A 6,000-nucleotide genomic window follows, 5' to 3' on the forward strand; every position below is an offset into this window, starting at 1 on the left:
AATTAAACGGTAAAGGAGATAGCACAGAACCTTGTGGCAGTCCATTATTGATGATTCGGGCTTTGTTTCTTTTTCCGTGAAGATGTACTCTGTACTTCCTGGTGGATAGTATATTGTAAAAGAGCTTTAACGGCTTCTTACATGCGTCGTTAGTGCCAGGACTCTTTGACTTGAAACCAGCTTGCTCCACAGTTATTGTTGCATGTGTTAGATGGGTCATCTTCTTTAGGAGAGTTTTCTTGAGAAGTTTGTACATCACACACAGCAGAGAGATAGGTCTGTAGCTCTTGGGATCTCTCTCGTCCTTTCCAGGCTTCAAGATAACTACTATCTTCAACGCCTTCCATTTGTGTGGGATGTTTCCAGTCTCAAGTATGGCAGAGAAAAATTTGCAGAGCCATGTTGTGCTCTTGGACCTACGTTCTTAAGAAACTCCAGTAGGATTCCATCAGGTCTGGCTGCTTTCCTTGATTTGATATCATATTTTGCAGTTATCAGCTCTTTTGGAGAGAAAGTGCTCACAATGTCTGACTGTTCTGTGCAGTTCTTCGGTGCTTCAGCCATGAGTTTTTTAAGGTCCTTCTGTTGTGTGGGTCTAGGAGTTTTCAAGTATAACTGAGGTTATTTTACTAGGGTTAACAGCACTCTGTTTGGAGCTAGAATGTACAGCACCCCCTGATTTTCTGATAAGGCCCAACTTTTATGACTGGAATGGGTGAAGTCAAGCTGCTCAACTAGCTCATGCCAATGTTTCCATCTTTCTTCATCAAGAGGGGTCAGTGAGTCTGCAGTCTGAGGATTTACAGTGTTGTATTCCTGAAGAGATCCTGGAGTGGACAGAGACAGCCTTGATGTGGCCCACTCCCCTAGTAGTGTTTCGAGGTGATGAGAAGATGAGCAAAACACGAAGCGAATGTCACCCCCAGGAGGTGGCCAGACATACTCGTACCTCCCGGCCCTGCCAGTTGCGCTACTCGAAGGCGCGGAGAATACAGCCCATCAAAAAACCAAAAACTAGGCATGTTCTAAGAATATGCCAAGCCAACAGAGGAAGGCTATAACAGAGCCAAAGGTGATACCCTCTTCAAAACTATGAAAGAAAATGAGTTAGACGTACTGGCACTTGAAGAAACACATACCGATGAGCGTTCAACTTATCAACTTAAAGTGCAAGGATTTACCACAGTTGCCTCCAAAGGCCATGAAGGGCATGGAATTGCAACACTTATTAAAAATGAGCTATTGAGTAATACTACAGAACTTCCCAGGCCCATTGACTTTGCCATAGGGTTAAAAGTAAATGACTTAACGACAGTCAATGCATACAAACCTCCATCCAAAAACTGGGCATCTCCTGTTCTTCTGATGTACACCCAGCAGTGTACACTGGGGATTTCAATTCTCACCATTTCAGATGGGGATACCACTCCTGCGATGACCAAGGTCTCCAGCTAGCACATTGGGATGATGTTAACAATATCCATCTCATATAAAATGCTAAGGACAATGCGACATTTATGTCGAATGCATGGAAAACTTCAACTTCGCCAGATCCCTGTTTTGTGACGACCAGTAATGATGGGATCCCAATGCAAGCAAAGTGAACTGTTTGGACACGCCTGCCGAAGAGCCAACACTCACCAGTCATTGTGGAGATTGGCCTGCAGGTACCAATCATAGACAGCCCACCAATCCCCCACTGGAACCTTTGTAAGGCACAATGGGACAAATTCCAATCTCGCACGGAACAAACTGTGACTAGAATTCCTCAAATTCCGATAAACTATGAACAGTTTACTAAACTGCTGCTGCGAGCAGCCCAAGAAACTATCCACTTGGAGCTAGAAGAGAATACATACCAGGTTTTACCAAATAATGTTACTTCTCTTAGAAATATATAAGTGTAATAATCGAACAATTGACCTTTTATTAAGCACCAAGTTTGCTGGAAAATACCGTTTGTATGACTTCGGTACATTGCTGTGCATTTTTGTTACGCTGCGAGGAAGACTGTTCATGGCACCAATTTATTTTCGACAGAATTCATGCTTTAATTCCAGTAGTCGACCTACAGACCTAACACACACACACACACACACACACACACACACACACACTATAATATCTGCTGTATAACTATGTGGGCAACGGCCTTGCGGCAGTGTATACAACGGTTCCTGTCAGATCACCGAAGTTATGTGCTGTCGGGTTTGGTCGGTATTTGGATGGGTGACCATCTCGGCCACCTTGGGCTGTTGCCATATTTTTCTGGGCGCACTCAGCCTCGTGATGCAAATTGAGGAGCTACTCGACCGACTAGTAGCGGCTTCCGTCAAGAATACCATCATTATGACTAGGAGAGTGGTGTGCTGACCCCACATCCCTCCTATCCGCATCATCCCCTGAGGATGACACGGCGGTCAGACGGTCCCGAGGGGCCACTTGTGGCCTGTAGATGGAGTGTTTTTTTTTTGTGGTATAACTATGTAATTGGCATTTGATACGAATTTTACTCATGCAAGTGGCCACTTTCCTTCTTTATCACCTGCATGGTTTACAACCTAGGTGACTCTCGATGATGCCTTTAACTATGTAGTGATCTTGTCTTGCTGGCCCTTAATATGATTGCAAGTCATTGCATGACTGTTGCTAATGTTGTTTTTCAGTGTATTATTATAATTCGAACAAACCAAGATTTTCTGAAAGTGACTGAAACTAGTCATCATGCTTTAATCATATAGTATAAAATGCGGTCTAGGTTTTTATACTACGATTTTTTATTCAATAGAATACATTTAAGTTCGTAATTGGCCACTATTGGTGAATAAATAACATGCAGGCTTTGTGTGTTAAGTAACTCATGTTCCAGTCCATGTGGGTTTTCAGTGTTAGAGATGTATTCATCTGGTTCAATAATTTGCTGTCAATGAAGTTCTCCATTGTATTGTTTTATGTGTAACTAATTTCCCATAAATGACGTGATGGAAGTTTGGCTATAAATGAATGACAGTCACTTGAAGTGATTAATGACATTTCTAGAGTCAAAAACTTACATTTACTACCTTTATTTGACACAATACTTGAGAATTATTCATGTAGTTTCTATGATATATGGTAACAGACTGATTGTCACAGTGAGTTACATCTACAAGTGCACCATTCAATAGCCAATGACTGTAAACAAGCAAGGTCAAATAGCTGCACTACATCTACATCACTCTCAATTGAGTCATGTTATTTGTGCGCCATACCTCATCAATTGTCAACCCTCAGTTCATGGCCATTTCATTGCTTTTGTGGAGGAAGTGAATTTGACAGCATAGGTTGGGGTATATTATTGTGTTCCTGAGCACACAGCATGCCAATCGATAGAATGGTATTGAAATATTGAAGATCTAATAGGCCTGCAGGAACGAATTTGTGTTGTAATGACCTGTCCACAACAACGAACTTCTCAACATTGCACAGCAACATTATTTTTTAAACATGGCATAGTTGAAACATCCTCTATTGGTGGGTACAGTTCAGTGCCAGCTTTGGGAAGGCATTAATAAACGTGCAACCATCATGGAGAGGTCCCATGATGATACACTCCAGCGATAATGAACAATGTCCAGTACAAGTATACTTGCCAGAAGATGCCCATTTCAATCCCAAACATTAGGTCAGTGCACAAGCTCATACCATTTTTGTTTTGCATGTTGGTATTTCGTCTGCTAAAGGGTTGTTTTATCAACTGTCATTTTTTATTTGTAGTTCACTGTTGCTATTTGAGTTTGTTTAATGTCATTTGGAGACAGCAAATGGAGCTGTGGTCGCTAGAAAATGGGAGTCGCAAGTCGACAAATTAGATTTCAGACAATCTTCTGTTTGAATACAGTAGAGGGATGATGCAGAGGAAGCAGGCAGACACATTTTTGCCGTATGAACCATGCACCCTGCCATTGGTGGGGAGGCTTGCATGCCTCAGCGGTACAGATAAGCGTACCGTAGGTGCAACCACAACGGAGGGGTAACTGTTAAGAGGCCAGAGAAATGTGTGGTTCCTGAAAACGGGCAGCAGCCTTTTCAGTAGTTGCAGGGGCAACAGTCTGGATGATTGATTAACTAAAACACCCTTGCTGTGCTAGTACTGCGAAGGGCTAACAGCAAGGGGAAACTACAGCTGTAATTTTTTCGAAGGGCATGCAGCTTTACTGTATGGTTAAATGGTGATGGCGTTCTCTTGGGTAAAACATTCCAGACGTAAAATAGTCCCCCATTCGTATCTCTGGGTGGGGGCTACTCAGGAGAACATCGTTATCAGGAGAAAGAAAACTGGCATTCTACGGATCTGAGCATGGAATGTCAGATACCTTAATCGGTCAGGTAGGTTAAAAAATTTAAAAAGGGAAATGGATATGTTAAAGTTAGATATAGTGGGAATTAGTGAAGTTCGGCGGCAGGAGGAACAAGACGTCTGGCCAGGTGAATACAGGGTTATAAATACAAAATCAGATAGGGGTAATGCAGGAGTAGGTTTAATAATGAATAAAAAATAGGAGTGCGAGTAAGCTACTACAAACAGCACATTATTGTGGACAAGTAAACACGGAGCCCACGCCTACCACAGTAGTACAAGTTTATATCCCAACTAGCTCCACAGATGACAAAGAGATAGATGATAAAGTATACCACACACCAATTCCACCTGATATTCTAAATGCGCATTTTGTCAGTCCTCAATCAGATAACAGCATAATGGAGAACTTGAGCAAGGCAGAGGCACTGCTGCCAGAAATGAACAGTAAGCAGACAAACAGCTTTCACTGGACTTGAGTAACTGAGAAGATGGTCAATGAATCAACAGCTAAGCTCAGTAATTCTAGAGCAGAGTATTACTATGGTCACTCAAATTACGTTATTAAATACCTCAGAAATCAGACTGTAATGCCACAGACTAAAATAATCAACAAAATTTTAAATGAAGGTAATTATCCAGACTGTTTAAAAATATCTGTAGTTAAGTCAGTACATAAGAAAGGAGATACAGCATCACCAGATAACTATCGGCCAATATCACTTATACCCATAATATCAAAAATAATAGAATACTGCATGCATAAACAGATGAGTCAATATTTTGAATGTAATAACATACTCACCTCCTCACAGTATGGTTTCAGATGTAGCCTTTCTACAGTCAAAGGAGTTGAGAGTATTGTAACAAAAATATACAAGTGTTTTGAAAATGAAGATACATCTGTGCAACATTGTTGGACCTCAGGAAAGCTTTTGATATGGTCTCTCACAATGTTGTTGTTGTGTTCTTCAGTCCTGAGACTGGTTTGATGCAGCTCTCCATGCTACTCTATCGTGTGCAAGATTCTTCATCTCCCAGTATCTACTGCAGCCTACATCCTTCTGAATCTGCTTTTCTCAAAAAAAAAAAAACTCTACCACTAAAGAGTGAAAGAGAATGCTCGATGCCTAATGCAGTCATACTTTGACAATAGAAAACAGTTAGTTTAGGTAAATAATCAAATGTCAAAATGTCTTCCACTTGTAAAGGGTATACCTCAAGGATCTGTTCTTTGACCTTTCCTTTTCATTATTTATATAAATGATTTACTTGCATACAACGTGGTGAGGATGTGATGCCTCCATGTAGTGTCATACGCCTTCCGCAGATCGAAAAAATACAGCAACGAGATGCTGACGTCGGGCAAAGGCCATACGAATAGCAGATTCCAGCCGCACCAAATTGTCCGTGGCAGACCGGCCCCAACGGAAGCCACCCTGGGATGGAGCGAGGAGACCGCGCGACTCAAGGACCCAACACAAACGCCGCCCCACCATACGTTCGAGCAATTTGCACAAAACGTTGGTGAGGGTAATGGGACGATAGCTGTCCACCGCCTGTGGGTCCGCACCGGGCTTCAAGATGGGGACAACAACACCCTCTCGCCATTGCGACGGGAACACGCCCTCGCTCCAAATGCGGTTAAAGATGGTGAGGAT

Source organism: Schistocerca cancellata, chromosome 2, assembly GCF_023864275.1.
Source record: "Schistocerca cancellata isolate TAMUIC-IGC-003103 chromosome 2, iqSchCanc2.1, whole genome shotgun sequence".
NCBI classification, from domain to species: domain Eukaryota; kingdom Metazoa; phylum Arthropoda; class Insecta; order Orthoptera; family Acrididae; genus Schistocerca; species Schistocerca cancellata.